The 23,135-nt window shown below is 40.3% G+C and overlaps 1 long non-coding RNA gene and 1 pseudogene across 1 annotated transcript in view; one reads left to right on the top strand and one right to left on the bottom strand.

Moving 5' to 3' along the window:
* Positions 1 to 23,135, bottom strand: part of LOC121025384 (uncharacterized) — a 624,450-nt gene that overhangs the window by 120,675 nt on the left and 480,640 nt on the right. The gene's annotated exons all lie outside the window — the stretch shown is intronic.
* Positions 21,922 to 22,049, top strand: LOC121025499 (uncharacterized; annotated as a pseudogene).

The raw sequence follows: 23,135 nt of genomic DNA, 5'->3' as shown, positions 1-23,135 counted from the left end.
TTAAGCCAGGTCACGATCTCGCGGTCCCTGAGTTCGAGCCCCGCGTCGGGCTCTGGGCTGATGGCTCGGAGCCTGGAGCCTGTTTCCGATTCTGTGTCTCCCTCTCTCTCTGCCCCTCCCCCGTTCATGCTCTGTCTCTCTCTGTCCCAAAAATAAATAAACGTTGAAAAAAAAATTAAAAAAAAATAAAAAATAAAAAATAAATAAAATGTCAGTACTATTTGGGAGAGGCATTCGATGACAATCAGTTCCTTAACTGTAGTTTATTCACTAACGTGAGGTCTGAGGAAGTTGGGGGTTACTTAATGTTATTCAAGGGTTAGATCTGAAATGTGAGCTAGGAGAGTGAGAGAGTTATTTATTTATTTATGTTTATTTATTTTGAGAGAGAGTGAGCGAAACAGAGCAGGGGAGGGGCAGAGGGAGAGAGAGAGAGAATCCCAAGCAGGCCCTGCACTGTCAGCACGGAGCACCACATGGGGCTTGATCCCACAAACTGCGAGATCATGACCCGAGCTGAGATCAAGAGTCGGATGCTTAACCGACAATGCCCTGAGAGAAATTTTAGATGTGTGTTTTGGCCAGTGGTGTGATGGCAGAGGTGGGAGGCGAGGTAAACACGTGGGCTTTGGGTGACTGGGGTGATGGCACCTCTGTGTCCAGAGGCAGAGGCAGAGGCAGGCAAGAGGGCCAAAGACTGGCATTACTTCCCTTTTACCTCCCTTTGCTCCATGGCCTGACTCTGAGTACCTCCATCTCGACAGGGACAGAATTGCTGAGCAGCTAACTGGTGGTGTTTCTTTAGCGTTGATTATTTGTGCCCCCAGCTCGCTGATGCTTGCACCGTAAGCAGTGAGACAAAGGGCCACAACCGACTGTTCAGCAGCCTGAACAAAGTCCCGAAAAAGTTCACTGAACACACCTAAAACCTTGTAGTGGAAAGACAGCACACTGCTGAGTGTCTTTCTAACTTGCGAAACACAGAATGGCACTTGGCTCACACTGGGAACTAATCGGTTGATGAATTCAGTTTACAAAAGTTCCATCCAGGTGTTCTCCAAGAAGCACTCTGGCCATGCAAAAATCTGAGTGCCTCCAGAAAATGGAAAGACACTGTGGTGCAGGGGAAAGAGCATGAGCTTCGGAAACAGTCCCGGGCGAGTTACTTAACCTCTCCATGACTTACTTTCAGTTTTGTCATCTGTAAAACGGGGAGAAGGACACTACTTGCCTGCCTCATAGAGGTCGCTTGAGGCCTCAGTATGATTCCATATGTGAGTACCTCGTACAGTTCCTGGCATATAGCAGATGCTGGAAAGTGCTAGCTCCATTCCTTCCCCTCAGTGGAAGAGCTACGCCGAGGTAGAAAAGGAAGACCGAAATGTAGAGGGACGGGAGCCACGGCTCATGCAAATCAATCCTCATGAAGATGAAGCAGCACTGAAAGCATGATGTAAGTGTGGAGACAAAGATAATACAATCTCTAAATATGGTTTATGCTACGCTGTCTCGGGGAGCAAGCTGACTGCGGGGCCTGGAAGAAAGAGATAGTCACCGAAAGACGATGGCAGCACGGGACACCTAATCCAGTTGGCACTGACATTCTGGTCACTAGCAAATATAGCAAGAGGCCCTCCAGCACATGCCTACGGTACCAGAGCCATCCCTGTGTACCAAGAAAGGAAGTGCTTACTTGGGCAAGATTTTCAATGTGGGTTGTCACTAGCAATCAGGGAAAAATTCCCATTCAAACACCACCATATCATTGTAGCTATTCAAACGGACAAAAATAAACAGTCTTTAGTGTGGAGAGGATGCAGGGGAAATGCACTCACATACGCTGCCGGTGGGAAGGAAAATAGGCACAGCCCTCTGGAAGACGGTTTGGTAGCCTCTCTAAAATATTAAAACGGGCCTTTACATCAGCCCAGCAGTTCCACATCTACGTACACATCCCAGAGAACTACCCCCGTGTGCATTTGGAGATACATACAAAGGATGATTACTGTAGATTCCGTTGCAATAGCCTGACTGCTCATTAGTTGGAGTGGTTAAATATTAGGGCACATTCACGTAATGAAATATTAGGCAGCCATTTAAAAATGACATGTACTAGATGCAGAGACATGGGAGTATTCTTATGCTTCATTGCTGGGATTTAAAAGCAAGTTTCAGCACAGTGTTTGTAGCACGATATCAAATTTATTTTGTAAGAATTTCAGGAAATGGTATACACTTGTATTTGCATAGAAAAAGGTCTGGAAGGATAGGAGTTACCCCTGGGGAATGGGGATGAGAGTGCTGTTGATGGGGGGGGATCCTTTTTTCAAGTGTTTGTTTTGAGAAAGAGAGAGTACACCATTGTGTGAGTGTGTGTGTGTGTGTGCACGCGCGCGCGCGTGCACCTACGTGTGCACATGAGGAAGGGGAGGAAGGGTGAGAGAGAGGGAGAGAGAGAATTCCAAGCAGGCTGTGTGCTGTCAGCACAGAGCCCGACGCAAGGCTGGAGCCCATGAACTGTGAGATCATGACCTGAGCCGATATCAAGAGTCTGATGCCCAATCAGCTGAGTTACCCAGGCACCCCAGGCAGGGTGTGGGGAATCTTGAAGAGTCACTTTCCCTATTTACTTTGTAGATGTCTGCATTATTCGAAATTCTTTAGATGAACATGTTCTGCTGTTCCAATCCTTAAGTAAATAATGACACACATGTACAGGATAGATGGGCCTAGTCACTTCTAGCCCCTGCTTGCTCTGCATTTTCTCACTTTTCAGACAATCATAATCATGATAATAACAAACATTTATTGTTTCCTAATGTGCCAGGCGATGTTCCAAGCGCCTTGCATATATTAACTCGTATAATCTTCACAAGATCCTCATGAGGTTGTCTTGGTCTGTTCAGGCTGCTGTAACAAAAATGTCATATACTGGGTGGCTTATAAAAAACAGAAATTTATTTCTCACTGTTCTGGAGGCTAAGAAGTCCAAGAGGCACCAGCAGATTTGGTGTCTAGTGAGGGCCCACTTCCTGGTTCACAGACTGCTGTTTTCTCGCTATGTCCTCACATGATGAGAGGGGTGAGGAAGCTCTCTGCGGTCTCTTTTAAAGGACACCAGCCCCAGTCCGGAGGGTTTCACTCTCATGACCTAATCGCTTCCCAAAGGCCCTACCTCCAAATACCATATTAGGGATTAAGATTTTAACATCTGAATTTCAGGGCGGACGTAAACATTCAGTCCGTAGCAGAGTCAAAAATCATTAGCATCCCCATTCTACAGGTCAGAAAACTGAGGCCCAGAGAGGTTAGAATACTTGTTAAATTTCACACCTCTTATAAGTGATGAGGCTGGGATTTGAAGCCAGAGATCCTTGCTCTTGAAGAGTTTAGAGACTGGGGAGATGCATACTCTCTTTCTCTCTCTCTGTCTCTCTTCCTGTCCCCCCACCCCACACTCAGGAACGCGCATGGAAACATGCAGTATAGAAGAGTGCTACAGAGAATGAGTGCTACAGAAAGCATCTGGGAGAAAGAGGGCTCGTTGTAGGCTCAAGGACGCAGAGACCAATGCTTACAGTTGGACCCACAGCCCCCTTCTCCCCCGATTCTACTGTGGCCAGGAATATGCTTAGTGGGGCATCTGGTAGGGATATCTTAACAGCTTATGGCTAAAGAATAAAACAAAGCCTACAAACCCGCCCCGACCTCTGCACGTACGTTGTTCTGAGTCAGGCTTGGGCACTGCAGCAGCGCTGAAGCCAGCTGTGGTAACGAACGCGCCTCATGTGTCACTAACACGGAGTAACTCCAATCTGAGGTCGTATGAAATCACTGCTGGAAGGGCCTTTCGGTGCTCAATCTTTACTCTTTTTATGGATGAAGAAACTGAAGCTCAGAAAACGGAATTAACTTGATCAAGGTCACACTGCTATTTTGGTGGCCAAAATACTGCATATATGGCAGGATTCACTTTCCTTGGAAGTAAAATACATTACCTGGCTAAAGGACTTCCTCTGCCTTATGATTTAGGTAAAGGATTTAGGGGCTTTCATATACGGTTTGCTTTCTCCCTTCCATTCTCTCTTTCTTTACACACATACACAGACACACACAGACGTGCACACTCACGTACATGTTTGACAGTTTCACTTCCTGATGCTTTTGTTCGTGTTTTTCTCCATCAATTATCACTTACCCTCCATATATATAAAGTCTTGGTGGAATTTGGTCAGCCTTTTTCCTCCCTGAATATGGGTGGAGAGGGAAAAATGTCTGATCTGCCCAGACACGACTTTTCAAAGGGCATCATTATTATGGCCAGAGGATGAATGATGGGCCTCCAAAGAGAATCTTGAGAGCGGCCCCAGTTTTCAGGGATGACATTTCACGTGCTTGCTTGGAGGATGGTGAGTTAGTACGTCTGTGACATGATCAATTATATAGGGCCAGGGTTAGGGTTACATAACAGGCCTGCCTGCAGGAAAAATCTTCTAAAACAGAGAGGTGGAAAAAAATGTGCTGTGCAATTACATAATAATCTTGTGAAAAACAAAATGCCTTACTCATTTTAATAAAAACACTGGGAAAAAATGATGAGTCCTCACTCTGTCTAATCAATTGCAGGGCTTCATAATAAAAGCGAAGCTGCTTTTTTCCCCACAAATAAGCACAAAATCAATCTTCAAAAGCAACATATTTTATTGCACCTCTTCTTGGCTCTTCAGCTCCTCAATTTGTAAATGCTTATTTATTTATTTTCTTTTCCATACGTTGGGTGAAGATGGGCGGGGAAGAGCAGAGCAGGACTCATAGATGTCTCTAGTTTTCGGAACCATTTGTCATGGGGTTGTTTTCAAAGTCATTGGCATTTCAATAGGAGCAATCAGTTAATTTGAGGGATAATTTGGGGGTTGGGCATGCAGAGTAGAAGCACACAAAAAGGTGTGCAGAGAAGAGTCTTGATCTAGCTCTGCTCTTGAGAAGCTCAAGCATTAGAGTGGTGAGATCCATGCCTTCTAGGCCCATCCAGACCCATTATTTCTTAATCGCCTCCCGGAATATTTCATACCAGCCTGCACTCAAAAGTCTGGTGCTCAAACTCCCTTTCCCATCCCTATCCAAACATGCAAACAATACCCTGCCTCTTCTTTTTCTTTTATGCTGAAAGGGGCTCCTACCTTTGGCCTATTCCTCTGATTCTAAAGGTTTTAAAAGGCGATTCCTCCCAGGAAACATTTCTTAGCTCTCTCCCACACTCCCTGCCTTCCAATATAGATTTAGCTACTTCTCTTCTGTGTTACCTTAATACACCTTGCTTTTTCTGTCACTGTGTACAGGGCTTTCTTGCCCCATTCATAGAACGCTCAAGGATAGGGATCAGGTATGCTTTGGGTCTGTATCTGTATCAGGCAGGACCATGCTCAATGCAGAGAAAGGGCTCGGCCTCTTTTTCTGGAATCGAATGAAATGCTGAGGGGAACTTGATATCATGAGATAAGACAGGGGCAGTGATGGGTTTATCAAGTGAATGTCCCCATTAGAGTGGATTTTGAGAACTCGCAGTATTTAAAGAGCCTAAAAGCAGGAAATATGGAGGCTGTCAGCTGTAGCAGCACTGCAAACAGGGACATAGAGCTGGAATCTGTGGCTTGGACGTGTTTGCCTTCAGTCTGTGTCCTTGGAGTTACTGACTGCCAGGATTTGCTCCTCGGAGACATGTCTTCATTGAGTCATATTTATAATCTATTTCCCCAAGTTGAATTGGATTTCATGGGTGGTTTACCTAGTCCAGGGACTCTCAGTAACATTCAGGGAACACTCTGTGCCCATGGTGAGCACTAAGGTGCACCTGTCTCAATTGATACAGCTGCTCATTTGCTGAGCAGGGAGGCAGGTGGTTCCAGGCCAGCACGTACTGGCGTTATCACAGTGAAATAAATAGTTTTGTTTCGGTAGAAACTCCACTAGTCAAAGCGATGTTAAAAAATAAGGGCATTCTAAGATAAAGGACACCAGGGCAAGTGGAGAAGAGGGATACGAATGTGTGTGTGTGTGAAAGAGAGAGACAGACAGAGACAGAAGGGAGGAACTACTTGATTCCTATCATTGAGACTCATGTTTGAAAATAAAAGCAAACATTTACAGTGCTTACTCTATGCCAAGCACTGGCCTCAGCACCTTATAATGAGTATCTTACTGAATTCTTACAATGTTTTTGAGGTAGTTCTATTGTGAACCCTGTTTTATATATGAAAATAGTAAGGCTTGGGCAAGTGAAATAAGTTGTCAAATGTCACAGAATTGATAGATGGCAGGGCTGGGAATTTCAACTTCATCTGTTTGATTCTAAAGCTCACACTCTTCCCTCTACTTAAAGGTGTAGTTTACGTGCAGTAAATGACATAAATCTGAAAGATACAACTGAATAATATTTTACATAGTATATACCTACATGATCACCACCAGGTCATGATGTAGAACATTTGCATCCTCCCAGGAAGTTCTTTTGTGCCCCTTTCCAGTCGACACCACCCCCCCCCCCCCAACACTACCCCAAGGTAGCCTCTGTTCTGATTTCTATCGCCTTGTATCAGTGGTTTTCAAAGTGTGGACCTGGGACCGATAGCATCAGCATCACAGGGGAACTTGTTAGAGATACAAATTCTCAGGCCCCACCCCAGCCTAACTGAATTCGAAACCCTGAGAGTGGGGCCTAGAAAACTATGTTTTAACAAGCTCTCCAGGTGATTCTGTTGTACAACCAAGTTTGAGAAGAGCTGCACAGAGTTTTGTGTGCTTTAGAATCATATAGTATGTATTCTTTTGTGTCTGGCCTTTTTTTTTTTTTTTCCTCAGCAAAATATCTTTGAAATTTATCCCTATTGTTGCATATATCAGTAATTCCTTTACTTTAAATTGCTGATTAGTATTCCATTGTTTAAATACACAATGTTATCTCTTTGATAGGTTGTTAGCAGAGCTTTTATTTTTATTTATTTATTTATTTATTTTTAATTTTTTTTTTTTTAACATTTATTTATTTTTGAGACAGAGAGAGACAGAGCATGAACGGGGGAGGAGCAGAGAGAGAGGGAGACACAGAATCGGAAACAGGCTCCAGGCTCTGAGCCATCAGCCCAGAGCCCGATGCGGGGCTCGAACTCACGGACCGCGAGATCGTGACCTGGCTGAAGTCGGACGCTCAACCGACTGCGCCACCCAGGCGCCCCAGCAGAGCTTTTATTAACACAAGTTTACTAAGGGAAATCTTACATTTGTCTAAGGCAAATACATTTGTAGAATCACAAAAATGAAGGAGCAACTTAAGCAAGAGTGAAGGAGGTTGTTGTATCATATGACACAATTTTTTAAAGTTCATTTATTTATTTATTTTGAGAGAGAGAGACCACAAGTGGGTGACGGGCAGAGAGAGGGAGACAGAATACCAAGCAGGCTCCACGCTGTCCATGCAGAGGTGATGCGGGGCTCGGGCTCATGAACCATGAGATCATGAACTGAGCTGAGATCAAGAGCTTACCCGACTGCACCACCCAGGCGCCCCTCATATGACACAATTTCATAAAGTCAGTGCTGTCCTCCCAACCAAGTATCTCCATTCCTTGCTTCCCAATGCTGGAAATTTACTTCATAGGAAGCTAAGACTTTTATTCCACAATAAATACTAAAACATAAAAGGCATGTGTGTACTCCAAAAATTTTTTAAAAAGGGAAGAAAATAGAGTAAAAGTCATACTGATGTGTTAATGATCTATCCTTTCTTGCCAGTGAAGAGCATGGATGCCAAATATATAGAATGCATGCTATCACTTACTAATCTAAGCCCTTAATAGGCATTACTAATCAATCATGCTACTTTTAAATGTTGATTCCCAATGCAATTTCAGGATCTTTCTCAACAAATTATCTCAGGTCATGCCAATTCTGGCCTAATGTGTGTGTGTGTGTGTGTGTGTGTGTGTGAGAGAGAGAGAGAGAGACAGAGAGAGAGAGAGAGAGAGAGAGACAGAGAGAGAGGGAGGGAGAGGGAGAGGGAGAGAGAGAGATTGTAATAATGTTTAGAACTGAAGAGGAGAAGAAGACACCATGGAGGAGATATGGCTCAGGAAGAGAACCAAAGTCATATTTTGTTTTCTGTGACCTGTTTTCTTTTGTGTTTACAGTGGAAAGCCCATTAAGTATGGGTGGCCAGGATATAGTAAATTCTTAGTTAACTGAATTTGGGGGAAATCAGCATAACAGCACCAAAACCAATAATAACAACAACAACTACTAGTTTTACTGAGAGCTATGTATTGGGCCTTATGGTAATTGATTTATGTGCATTGTCTCATTTCATTCTCGGAACCCTGGTAGGCTCATATTATTATCTCCGTTTTAAACATAAAGACTTAGAGAAGTGCCCAAATGCACATGACAGAGCTGAGATTTAAATATAGGCTCTCTCGCTCTATATCCCATGTTCTTTGGAAACCACTATTTCACACTGATTCTGATATAATTGGATTTAAGATGACGTAGAACTCCCTGTTATTCCCAACTCTTGTTAGAACTGAGTCCACTTTCCTGCCTTAAGAAAAATATAGTGATCATCATTGAAGATCTCAGGGTTATCATCTTGAGAATGAATGCCGGGCACTGTACTGAGCTCCAGCATATGAACTTGACTTCTAATTTTGGTCATTTACCTCAAAGGGAGGAGTTTGTGTGGGGATTCTATTAGTTGGCTAAAAGTTATGTGCTTCTGACTCTTAGACTTCTGGAATTTGTCCATATACAAAGTGTATGGAAAATACAAAGTTTGGTCTTCTCGGGTTATATCTGCTATTTTTCCCCAATAACTTCATGGTTAAGATTTTATTTCCATAAAAAAAGATGAGATCTTGCCATAAGAGGGTATTATGCTAAGTGAAATAGGTCAGAATGAGAAAGACAAATATCATCTGATTTTACTCCCGTGTGGACTCTAAAAAAACAAAGCAAATAAACAGAATCAGACTTATAAATACAGAGAACAAACTGATGGTTTGAGGGAAGAGGGGAATGGGCAAAATGGGTGAAGGGGAGAGGAGGATACAGGCCTCTGGTTATGGAATGACTAAGTCACATAAATAAAAGGCAAGCACAGGGAATATAGCTGATGATCTTGTATGGCGACAGAGGGTAGCAACACTTGAAGTGACCACAGCATAATGTATAAGGATGTTGAAACACTATGTTGTGCACCTGAAACTAATGTGACATTGTGTGTCCACTGTACTCAAATAATAAAAAAAAAAAGTTAACTTGAAAAAAATGTTATTTCCAACAGACAGAAGCTGGCCTTTTTAAAAGATAAAGCTTAATGCATTGATACTGACAGGAGAATGTAAACATCGTGTCCGTAGTGACTTTTACATTGATGCTACATTTTAAAAAATGCAACATAATGAAAGAAGGAAGAGAACGCCTCACCATGCTTTTCCCAGTTAAAATGCATTACGTGGTGAGGTAGTCTTTTTCAAAAACAAGTCAGTGTGGGTTCCGTATTGAGCAAAATGCTTCAGTGGCTTTTGTAAAATTGAAAGAAGCACATTCCTAATCTAGTGAAAGTGATCATTCCACAGGGTCTCATTTTCTTCTGAAATTATGTACACGACCCGTGGCAAGCAACTCAGCCAGGCACGTTTCCGCGAAGCCCAGATACCTTGCATCTGTCTCTTACACCAAAGCTGTACGAACGGCATCCTTGCAGAGTTGAGGTGGTGCCCATATCACCTCAGCATTAAATGCGATTGGATTCCGATGAGCAAGAACCAGGAGGCTCACACTGTCCATAAGAACAGTGCCAGCCAGTCACTCAGTTGGTGCCACCTCTTAGACACACGTGGGTAAAGCAGGCCACTTTTCCTTAGAGGGTAAAGAAACCCGATGACCACCTTTTTTTGCTATTTTTGCAGCCCCAGAATGAAAATCGTCCACGAGGAAGGTCAAAAATATCAATACAAACTTCTCTTTTGGGCCCATATAGCCATCAGACAACGTTCTAAGAGATGTTATGAGTGACAACAGTCAAGGGCTTGTATTCCAGAGTGGCGCTATGTTATCTGGAAGAGGACTTGCGGCTTTGTTTTTGTTTTTGCTTTTTTATGGGCAACAGCCGCTATGGCGCCAAACTATGGAGATACTTGGTGATACCCGCCCTAAAGCTGACTTTTTGGAGGATGATGATAGGACACTTTATTGTCTTCACCAAATTCAGATATATTAGTTTCTTGTGGTTGCTGTAACAAATCACCACAAACTTAGTGGCTTCAAACAACACAAATGTATTCTGTTACATTCAGGAGTAAGAAGTCTTAAAATCAAGGTGTCTGTAGGGCTGCGTTCCTTTGGCAGGCTCTAGGGGAGAATCCATTTCCTTGCTTTTTCCAGCTTCTAGAAGCTGCACTCCTTGGCTTATGCCCCCTTCCCTACCTTCGACCTCAGCTTCCATTATCATTTCTCCTTTGTCTGCCTTTGACCCTCATGCATCCCTCTTAAAAGGACTCTTGTATTTAAATGTCTATTTATTTATTTTGAGAGAGAGAGAGAGAGAGAGAGAGAGAGAAAGCATACAAGCAGGGGAGGGGCAGAGAGAGAGGGAGAGAGAGAATCCCAAGCAGGCTCATCACTGTCAGCATAAGAGCCCAACCCAGGGCTCTGTCTCACGAAACTGCAAGATCATGACCTGTGCTGAAATCAAGAGTCAGATGCTTAAAACCAACTGAGCGATCCAGGCACCCCAGGACCCCTGTATTTACATTGAGCCCACCTAAATAATGCAGTATAATCTCCCCATCTCAAGATCTTTAACTTAGTCATGTCTGAAAAAAATCCCCTGTGCCACGTAAGGTAACATATTCAACGGTTCTAGATATTAGGACATGGACAGCCTTACGGAGCATTATTCTGTCTACCACACCAATCTAGCTGGAACGATAACAATGCTTTGCTTACTTGGTTAGGGTACCTAAGTTCATGAAGCCAATATTGCTGGTCTGATGCTCTTATATAAGTACCACACTGATGATGATGGACTATGTAATATAATCCTTATAACAACTATTATGAGGTAAGTATTATTACAATCTCATTTTGAAGATGCAGAAGTGGAGCTCATCGAAGTTAGTAAATGTGCCCAAGTTCACATAGCTAGGAAGTGGTAAAGCCAGACCTGAAATCCAGGTATATCTTATTGTAATACCCTTGAAATTTCTAGTTCTCCACTCTGCCTCATTCATTTTGTCAGGTTTATTTACTTCATTTTTTGGCCACTGTGTGTACCTAAACCTTGACCAGAAATATCACAGCTGGGTTCCTTGGCCACATGTAGCTAGATATGGACAAATTCGTCACCACCAGGACACGAGTAATTCTGGTTAACTCCAGAAACATTTAGTAAGCATCAGTGTATGCCCCACCCTATGCAAAGTCCATGCCTCACTGATGGTGATGACTCATTTGGGCCATCAGAGATATTATCATAGAATTAGATTGTAGCCATATCATTTCACAGTTATCTCTCAGGATAAAAGAGAGCAGATACCTCTTGAGCACTTCAGTGAAAAGGCCATGCCTTGCCACTGGGAAACTGCCTAGTTTCCTAAGATCTTTTAACTTGGAAACCCATCAGCCTCCAGTAGATAAGAGATAGTTTCATGCATTTTTTAACTGTTCGAAGATAGTCCATGAGATAGGCAGTGTCCCTGGGTCTATGGAGTGGGAAGGACAATTGTGGTCCCTAGAAGGCATAGTCTACAAGTTAGCGTGATTACATTTGAAATCTCTTTCTCCCGTTTCCTTTAATGGTATGTAACTTGATCTTTTCAGGGACAATGGTAGGTCAAACCTAAAGCTGATAGTCATGGTGACATTAACCTGATTGTTTTCTTGGCTAGGAAATACTTTACTCATTTAGATCCCCCTGCTGCTTTTTAAGTATCCCATCTCAGGTTCCCTGACCCCTCCATTTCATACAGGTCACCAGATTCTCTGTTTTTATCTACATTCTAATCTCAAACTGGTTGCTCCTGTGTCCCATTCCCCAATGGGACTCTATTCCTTACCGTTTTTTATAATAACTGTGTACAAAGTTATTAAAATATATTGCTTTGTTATTCCTCCTAAGTAGTAACTTCCTATTGAGACAGGGCAGGGAGGAGAGAGGGAAGGAGAGGGAGAGGAAAAGGACAGAGAAGAGGATGGGGGGGGGAGGAGGGAGAGAGAGAAATTTTCAAAGCTCTCACACCTGGAAATTTCCCTATCCTCCCACCCAGGTCTGATCCTCTTCCAGAATTCTTTTTGTCATATTGTCTTGGTCTTTTAAGTACCAAGTAGCCTCAAAAGTTACTTCTTTCCCCATTCATCAAAAGCTACCTAGCCCTATTGATTCTTCAGTTTTACACTTTTAGAAGCTTTAATATGTGTCAGTAACTGTGCTAGGTTCTAGAGAAACAAACAACATTACACAAACCTCATAACCTGGAGGAGGTTTTAAGTTAAGGAGAAATACATGTGTTAACAGAACATTTTAGCGTACTGTAGTGTGGACAAATGCACACAAAGCTGTGGGAAAACACAGTTCTTGAAGAGCTAACTCTTCATTAAAATCTTTTTAATGTTTTTATTTTATTTTTGAGAGAAAGAGTACGAGCAGGGGAGGGGGAGAGAGAGACACACACACACACAGAATCTGAAGCGGGTTCCAGGCTCTGAGCTGTCAACACAGAGCCCAATGTGGGGCTCAAACTCACGAGCTGTGAGATCATGACCTGAGCCGAAGTCAGACTCTTAACCGACTGAGCCATCTAGGAGCCCCACTAACTCTTCCTTTTGATGGATGAATAGAAGTTATTTGGGCAAAATAACTGAGAGGCTTCATTTCTTTAATAATGTCTTTCGTTTACAGCCTTTTCTCTCTAGGTTCATGGCCCCACCTTGATCCAGACCTAGGTCAACTTAATCTCAGACTGTTTATCAAAATAGTCTCTCAGCCAGTCTTCAAACTACCTTTCGGGTGTCTTAGCTTCCCTGCTATCCATTGGCCCCCTTCCATATTCCACCTTGTTAATAGATTAATCTTCATAAAATATTTCTTTGTATAAATCATTATTCTTTCACCTCCCCAGCTCTGGAATCTTCATTGACTTCCTATTGCTTTCAAGATAAAACCTTGACTCCTTCATCTGGCATTCAGTGCTCTTCACAATCCAGTCCTCACCTATGGGCCTAGCTTCATCTCCTATAATTTCCAACACGTAACCTACTCCTTACTCATACTAGATGTGTGTGTAATTTCTCAAGCTTCCAGATATGTTCTTGCCTCCATAGATCTTGTTCAGAATGACTTCCTCTATCTAATCCCCAGCCAGATGTAAGTTCTACTCTTCCTTCAAGAACTACCTCAAGCCCCATACCCTCTATAGAACCTACCTGGTCTACCCATCCCTCTGTGGTCACTGCTTTCTCTAGTCATCTGGCATTTGTCATATGCAATCTTCTACTGCCTTATTTTTCACACAAAATCCCAGTCTCTCTCACTGGGCAGTAATCTCCTGAAGACAGAGACTGTATCTTGTGTCCCTTAGTGTCTCTAGTGTTTAAGGAGCTCAAAAGATTTTTATGATGATGGTAATGAATCAGTCATGTAGTACATATATGGGAGACATGTGGAAAAGAACTCTTGGGATCCCTCATTTCACACCCTGTAGGGAGGGACACCCAAATTGCTTACATGAAGGGCCAGGGTGAGAGCTTTCTTTAGGATAAAATTAAGCCAGAGGCATAAGCTTAAATGCTTACAGGGACCAAAGAGGGAACATAATTCGGCTAGAGGTAAGCTAATAGCTAATACTTTATTTAACAAATCTTTACACAGTGCTTACTGTGTGTTGGGCGTTATTCTAAATGCTTTAAAAGCATTAATTTACCTAATTCTCACTACAACCCTACTATTACTATTCCCATTCTATAGATGAGACAATCAAGGCACAAAGAGGTTCAATCATTTTCCAAAGATCACATGATTAGTAAGTGACAGATCTTGAGTTTCAACTCAAGTACTCTATTTGTGTCTCTATTCTTAATCATTGAGAGGTGTTGATTTTCCAAAAGGGACTGATGAGTCCAGTGGTGATCTGGAACGAGTATGATAAACCTAAGGACTCTTAAATTTATTGTTGTTATTTTTTAATTTATTTATTTTAAGAGAGAGAGGGGGGCAGGGACAGAGGGAGGGAGAGAATCCCAAGAAGGCTCTAAGCTGTCAGTGCGGAGTCTGACACGGGGCTTGATCTCACAAAGCATGAGATCATGACCTGAACCAAAATCAAGAGTCAGGCAATGGGGTGCCTGGGTGGGTCAGTCAGTTAAACATCCGACTTTGGCTCATGTCATGATCTCATCATCCCTGAGTTTGAGCCCCCATCAGGCTCAGTGCCAACAGTTCAGAGGCTAGAGCCTGCTTCGTATTCTGTGTCTCCCCCTCTCCCTGCCCCTTCCCCGCTCACACTCTGTCTGTTTCTCTCTCTCAAAAATAAAATAAAAAAATAAAAATGTTTACTCAAAAAAAAAAAAAAAAAAGAGTCAGACACTTAACAGACTGAGCCACCCAGGCGCCCCTTAAATCTATTTTAAAGAAAATTGTGTGCTAGAATAAACATGTCTGTGGGCCGGGTCAGCCAGGGTGCTAAGCATTTGCAACCCCTGAACTGATTCTAACAACAGGGAAAATGTATCCTTTGTAAGACCACATATATTCCAAGACAGCAAGAAGCATCCTCGATTATGTCCTCTCTACCTTAACATTAGCTCACATGCCTATTATGGGGATTTGTCAAAGAAAAGGAACTATCCGTGTTCACTGTCATCACTTTATATGTTTAGCTTTGCAGATTCAACTTGCAAGAGATTTATGAACCTCTCAAAGGAACTAATGACTCCCCTGGATTTGCTCCCATAGCACTTTGTTTATACCTTTACCAAGTTGTTTATCAAATGTCACTCTTTTTCCTGTTTGAAATGAAGAATTTTTCACTTTCTCTTAGAACCAAAGACTCCAGACACTTACTTACGGATTTCAACAACTTCTAATGGTTTTAATGTGTGCTGACTTAAGAAACAAAACAGATGAACATAGGGGAAGGGGGGAAAAAAAGAGAGGGAGGCAAACCATAAGAGACTCTTAACCGTAGAGAACAAACTGAGGGTTGCTGAAGGGGAAGTAGGTGGGGGGTGGGCTAGATGGGTGATGGGCATTAAGGAGGGCACTTGTTGGGATGAGCACTGGGGGTTATATGTAAGTGTTGAATCACTAAATTCTACTCCTGAAACCAGTATTACCCTATATGTTAACTAGAATTTAAATAAAAATTTGAAGAAAAAAAATAAAACATGTTCAGCAAGTCCCTATCAGCTTCTAACTTTTGCACTCTGCATGCTGACAGCAGGACACCCTCTAGATGTAAATTCAGACTTCTATCAGCCCAGAACTTTAAAAACTGACATAAAGTAATCTGCGTCTTTGAAAACGTTGGTAGCTTTATGTTAATGTTTGTTTTGTTTAGGTTTGAAAGGAGAAGTGCAAATATGCAGTACATTTGGAAAATTCCAGAAAGTTTAAAGAAATATAGAAGCAGAAAACTTCCAAATCACAACTCAAATGTACAAGACAGCAATGTTCTTTATTTCCAGACAACTGAAATTCACCTAGCTTTTAAACTTGCATTTCAATTTTCTGCAGTAAACTTAGTTCTACAATATATCTTAGGGATTTCTGAGGTTGTTTTTTGAAGTTCATTTCTTTATTTTGGGAGAGACCGAGACAGCACAAGTAGGAGAGGGGCAGAGAGAGACAGGGAGACAGAGAATTCCAAGCAGGTTCCATGCTGTCAGCACAGAGCCCGACGCGGGGCTTGAACCCAGGATACCGTGAGATCATGACCGGAGCCAAAACCAAGAGTCGGATGCTTAACCAACTGAGCCACCCAGGAGCCCTAAGTACTTCTGATATTAAGCTCAGTCCTTTTTGAAGAATTCAACTGCTTCTTCCTTCTTTCTGGGTGTTCTAATCTCTTTTGGGTGTGAGAACATCAACCCTCTATGCTGACTGACCTCCACTGAGGTGTGCGTAGCTTGTTGAGCCCAGGCTTGTGTATCAGCTCCTCAGTATTCAATGCTGATGTGCTTGCTTGTGTACTTCTCTTGGTGTGGGTAACGCACAGTGATGATTTGAGGGTAGTGTGAGTGGAGGAATGGGAAGCCTGGCAGCAATCTCAGGCTAATTGAACCCCCTTTTCAGCTCATACAAACTGTGTTGTTGAGACTCAGTCAAGTTCACTGTGGCTGTCCAGTCTGTGTCTTCTGCTACTCTGTTCTTTGTCACTGGGCTATGATAACCCCCTGGCAGTCACACTATTTCTCAGTTCTTGGTAATTTTCCTTGCTCCCTTCAGACACATGGGGATTTTTCAGATGGTCTACAGAGTCCTTGAAAACCAGGGGAGATTCAGGAAAAGATGGCAATATATCATATTCCAGACATGCTACGCTGCCATTTTGACTCCAACACAGCTACTCCACTGTCACGGGGGCACAATCTTAGAGGCCGCCTCCTCCAAAAGATGCAGTTGAGAAATGCGGCACATTGAGAATTCTCAAATCGATCTGATATTTGTTTTTAACTTTTCATCCCCGTGTCAGTGGCTTTTGACCTGGGTAGAGGGCATCTGTAGTCTCTCAAACCTCTCCAAACATCTAAGAGTACAGAAGGGATTCTTCTCTCTTTTTATGGCTGGAAAACCACTCCTATAGCATTACAAATTCTTCTCTACTAAATAAATGAGTTATGATATAAATCCTGGGTCCACCAGTCTTCGTGAACAGCAAGTTTTTAGAATTGCATAATGTTATTTTTCTCTCTTGGGTGCCTCACTCTAGCAAATCAAAGTTTCTTTGGCTTTCAGACTCTCATCCTAGCTAAGGACTTTACAGTTTTAGTTTGAAACTCAACTGTAAAAATTTTGACTCATTGTTTTGCTGGGTTATTTCTTGTTCTCCCTTCCCTGGGGCAAATAAACTTCAGTTGCTAGTGTCTAATTTTAATTGTGGGCTGTACTGCAGGGCAGCAAGGATTATCAAGAAAGAAAACAAGCATCAATTAATATTTTAAAATGCTGTGCTATAGAAGAAAATAAAAATCACTTGTAATTTCAAACCCTGGGAAAAACACTAATATTTTAGTTGTCTCTCCCTTTGCTCTTTTTCTATGCCTACAAATATGATATATTTTATGTGTATACAGGACGCAAGGTAGGCTTCTTATTTTTTGACCTATATGATTTATCTTTAGATATTCTTGGTGGATGTTTTGGCTCAGTTATCAACTTCTGGGCATATCTTCCTAAAGCCCTGTAGACCATTCTTTGCCCTCCCGTGGGAGTGGGAATGGATATTTTCCTCCTCATAGCAGTTACTATCTTATGACCCTCACAAATGAACGTCACAGAAATTTGCAAGAAAAGAGCTCAAACTACTCTTTCCTCAGGGCCTCTGGTGACCTGTTTCTTCTGGGTCTGTTATTTGCAAGTTCTAGGCTAATGCCAATCTCTCGCTCTCTCGCTCTCTCGCTCTCTCGCTCTCTCCTGGGAAAATGTTGGTCTCCAACATGGGTTGTCTGTTGCAGCTGTTCTGCCAGATAGAGGGACAGTGGTGAGGTGTGAATCCCATAAATGGAGGAGGGAATGGCAGAGGGAGGAAGAATGTCAGGGTGATCCTATGTTCCAGCTTGCAGTCTGCTTTTTGATATTTTTATGTTCTTGGGAAGAACAAAATAAAAAAAAAAATTTAAAGGCACATCTCACAGGGAGAATTTCTTTCCTGCCCGAATCCTTCCCTGGATCTACAAAGGAGATGGATGGCTCCCTCGTCAGCATAACTACGGTCTTATTATAACAAAGACCATTCATTTGTCCCCTTCTCAACTTGGATTACATTTCAAAGCTTTTTCATTAGCTTGACACCGAATGGCATCCCTGAGCTATCCTTTCTTTTTTCATACAGTCATACAGTAAGCATTTTCTTGTGTGATAATTTTTAAAAACATATTTTTAAACATCAGCATATCACCTCTCTATGTTTTTGCACAATAGTGCATTTAATTATTCCTCTAATGCTTAATATTTAGACTGTGTCTATGTTTCAGCATTGTAAAACTGACAAGGGTCATCTGGCATATTAAGTTTTGTGCACACATCTAATTATTTCCCTAGGATGGTGTCTTTAGAAGTGGAATTAGAGGCTAAAAGATACAACTTGTTGTTTTCTTACTGAAATGTTTTAAAGTAAAAAGTAATTATGAGTTTAAATTATAAAAGCAAAATATACCAGATGCTAAAAAAACAAAGAAGTATACAACATAGGAAATGTAAGTCATTTCTGCTTTCTCACCCCTCAGAGATCATAATTTTTATTAGGTTAATGTCTATTTTTAATAAGAACAATTATAATGGTCCTTTTAGCGTTGTCCATTGCTGTCCCCAAAGATCGGTCCTTTTAATTCCCACTAGCAGTTGATAAAAGTGCCGATCTCACTGCATACTCATCAACCTTAAGTATTCTTGTTTATTAATAGTCACATTTGATGAACAAATTGATATTGAGTGCTTTTTTACATTAATGCTGATTTTGTACATATGTATATATAATTTATACATATTATAAACATTTTATTCACTCTTGTAATTAAAACTTTTGAAGTGCTGGGGTGCCTGGGTGGCTCAGTCAGTTAAGCATCAGATTCTGGGTTTCAGCTCAAGTCATGACCGCACAGGTTTGTGGGTTGGAGCCCCATGTTGGGCTCTGCGTGGACAGTGAGGAGCCTGCTTGGGATTCTCTCTTTCTCTCCCTCTCTCTCTGCCCCTCCTGACGCTCATGCTGTCTCTGTCTCAAAATAAAGAAATAAAAAAAAACTTTTGAAGTGTTTTTACTTAGGGTTTTTACATTTTTATGTAGCCACATTTATCAACCTTTTCCTTTCTGATTTATTTTTTTTATATTTAAAAGGCCTTCCCTTTTCCCATGAGCAGATAAATATTCACCCATATTTTCTCACAGTCATTTAAGGCTTAAAAGTTTTTTTTAATGTAATTTAAATCATGATATATTTCAAGCATAAGAGAAGTATATAAATTTAATATAACAAGCACCCATTAATCAAACATTCCGATTTAACAGATGCTAACAGTTTGCCATATTTACTTAAGTTTTTTTTCATAAAAAATACAGCTATAGCTGTAGCTAAAGACCTATCTCCATCCCTTTCCCTACCTATGCTAAAATTTGTGTATGTAATTTACCTGCATGTTTCTATATTATTTATATATGTTTACAACCATATGCATTATGAAGTATTGTTTTGCGAGCTTTAAAATTTTTACCTAAGTAGAATCCTTTCCAACTGACTTTTGTCATTCAATATTGTACTTTCAGGATTTATCCTGATAGATGTCCATAATTTCGAGTTTATACATTTTTACTACTTTATCACATACAATTGGATGAATTGGAGTGCTCTTTGTGAATTGTCTGTTCACACCACTTGTTCATTTTTTATTGCGTTGTTGGCTTTCTGTGAATTCTGGATTGTTGGAATTATTTATTCTTGATTCAAATCCCTGTGTGCTACACTCATCATCAGGGAAACACAAATCAAAACCACAATGAGATACCACCTCACATGGGTCAGAATGGCTAAAATTAACAGCTCAGGAAACAACAGATGTTGGTGAGGATATGGAGAAAGGGGAACCCTTTTACACTGCTGGTGGGAATGCCAACTGGTACAACCACTCTGCAAAACAGTGTGGAGGTTCCTCAAAAAATTCAAAATAGAACTACCTACGATCCAGCAATTGCACTACTAGGAATTTATCCAAAGGATACAAAAATGCTGATTCAAAGGGGCATAGCGGGTGCTCCAATGTTTATAGCAGTGCTATCAGCAATAGCCAAATTATGAAAAGAGCCCAAATACCCATTAACTGATGAACGGATAAAGAAGATATGGTATATGTATATAATGGAATACTACTTGAAGATGAAAAAGAAAGAAATCTTGCCATTTGCAACAACATGGATAAAACTAGAGGGTATTATGCTAAGCGAAATAAGTCAGTCAGAGAAAGACAGATATCATATGATTGCGCTCATTTGTGGAATTTGAGAAACTCAACAGATGAACATCGGGGAAGGGAAGGAAAATAAGATAAAAACAGGGAGACAAACCAGAAGAGACTCTTAAATACAGAGAACAAACAGAGAGTTTATGGAGGGTAGGTGTTTGGGAGATGTGCTAAAGGGGTGATGGGCATTAAGAAAGGCAGTTTTGGGGATGAGCACTGGGTATTATATGTATGACATGAATCACTGGGTTCTCCTGAAGACAAGACTACACTCTATGTTAACTAACTTGAATTTAAATAAAATATAAAATAAAATAAAATAAAATAAAATAAAACAAAATAAAATTCTATCCTCAAGTAAAAAAAAAGCAAATACCTGTTCCAAGTCTATGACTTGTCTTTTTAGTTTATGACATTTTATGATGTACACAAGTTTTTAATTTTAATGTCGTACATTTATCAACTATTGCCTTTATGACTTATATTATTTTGTCTTATTAAAAAATTGTAACTTAATTCAATGATGTGAAAATATTCCATGCTGTAAACATTTTTAAGTTTCTATTGTCAAATTTAGGTATTTGATTCACATGGAATTATCATTCTATGTGATGTGGGGTGGGGTTTCATGTTCTTTTTCCAAATAAATAGCAAACTGCCACAGCACTATTTATTGAGTAGTACATTTTGCCCACACGGAGTAATCATGCTATCTCTATCATATATCAAGTTGCCATATAAATATCGGTCTTTTTCTGGGCTTTCTATTCTGTTCCATTGTTATATTTGTTGAGCCCTGATTCAACAGCCGCTGTTAATTACTATAGCTTTATGATGAATCTCAATATCTGGTAGGGAAAGTTCTCCCTTTTTTTTAAATCATTCTTTGACACTTTCTTGATTATTTTTTGATCTTTCATGTCTCCTAGTGAATTCCAGGGTCAGTTTGTCCCTTTCTGTGAAATGCCCTTTTAGAACTTAAATTGGAATTCCCTCGAACTTGTTGATTAACTTGGAAACAATTGTGACCTTTCAAATATTTTTTCCTGATCAACAAGCATGATACAAATCCCTATATTGGTCATCTCTTATAGCACTGTCATTTGTGAGTGATCACAGCTGTGGCTCTTTTTATTCAATTGTGCACTTTATTTTCCTTGTCTCTTTGCACCAGCTAGGAGCTCTACTATATGCTTAATAAAAGTAACAATAGCGTCATTCTTGTCACTTTCTCAACTTTAAAAGAAATACTGTATTTTGAATACTTTCCCAGTAAGTAAGTTGTCTGCTGTTGGTTTGGGGGTTGACAGCTCTTTTTTTTTTTTTTAATGTTTATTTATTTTTGAGAGAATGTGCAACGGGTTGGTGGGGGTGGGACAAAGGATCTGAAGTGGGCTCTGTTCTGAGAGCAGAGAGCCCAATGCCCATGCAGGGCTCAAACTCATGAACTGCGAGATCATGATCTGAGTGCAAGGTGGACAGTTAACCAACTGAGCCACCCAGGCACCCCAGGCGTTGATAGCTTTTATCAGGTTAAGGAAGATCCCAAATCTTTGTAGTTTGCTAAAAGTTATTTCATTCTTGAGTAGGCTTTGGATTTTCTCCAAAAAAATTTGTAGCCACAATATGATAAGATTTCCCCCTTTAATCTGTTAAAACAATGATTTGTAGTAATAAATATGTTAATATTAAAAGACCTTCGTATTACGTCTCAGCTTTTTGGCTAAAATCAAGTGTAGTATCTGTTCTTATCAGCTTAAAAGATCTTTGCATTCCTAGGTTAAGCCACGCATGGTCATCATGTGTTTTTTTAATGCATGTTTGATTTTTCTACTATTTTATTCAGAATTTTGCAATTATATATAAATGAGATTAATCTATGATATTTTCCTTGTATTTTTTGAGTTGGGATTTTGTATTAAGTATTTGTATTTGTCTCAAAAAGTGAGCTTTACCTATTTATTATTTTATTCACTTGTTCACTGATTCCCAGATGAGCATTTGGATTACTTGGGGTAATTTTTGTTTTTTGATTTTTGTTTGTTTATAAAATAATGCTCAGGGTTTTTTGGCCCATACCAAATAAATCAGAATCTCTCGAGGTGGATCCAAGCATCAATATTTTAAAATGCTCCCCAGGTGACTATAATGTAAATCCAGGTTAGAGAACCACTGCTCTAGAACAGTTTGTGTAGGATAGAGCTTGTCTGTTCTTCAAGAGCATAAGAAAGAAAATATTTGTTCTGTGAAATTTGGGTAGAATTTGTCTGTGAAATTGTCTGGCCTGGTGATTTTGTATGTAGATTCTAAAATGTTTATTCAGTTTCTTTATTGGTTATATAGATATATTCAAGGTTTTTTTCTGTTATTTCTTAAGCCAGTTTTAGTAATTATTTCTTAGAAAATTCATTTCTTATGTTTTCAGATTTATTGGCATGAAGTTGGTCATGATATTTCCATATGAATTTTTAGTCTCCTCAGTATCTCTAATTATATCCCTGCTTTTCATTCCTTATATTTTTAACATGCTTTTTCTTTCTTTTTTTATAAATATATTCACTATGTGGTTTCCATATTTTACTAGTCTTTTCAAAAGACCAGGATTTGGTTTGTTGATGCTCTGTATTATTTTCTATCTCATTAATTTCCTTTGTATTATGATTTTATTTTTTCTAATTTTCTTAGGTTTGCGCTTCATTTTCTAACTTCTTCCAATTTTTAATGCTTAATATTTTCTAAGGCCTACTTATCAGCCTATAAATGTATTAGTTATGTACTGCTGTATCTGCATCTCTTGAGTTAACGATTCATGTTTTCATTGGTTTTAAATTTTAAATTTTTTCAGATTCCCATTACAATGTTTTCTTTGAACTATTCATATATATATATGTATATATATATATATGTATATATATAT

Source organism: Herpailurus yagouaroundi, unplaced genomic scaffold (assembly GCF_014898765.1).
Source record: "Herpailurus yagouaroundi ecotype Mexico unplaced genomic scaffold, PumYag 67641, whole genome shotgun sequence".
NCBI lineage: Eukaryota > Metazoa > Chordata > Mammalia > Carnivora > Felidae > Herpailurus > Herpailurus yagouaroundi.
The sequence above is the reverse complement of the archived record's forward strand: the minus strand, read 5'-3'. Positions and strand labels throughout refer to the sequence as shown.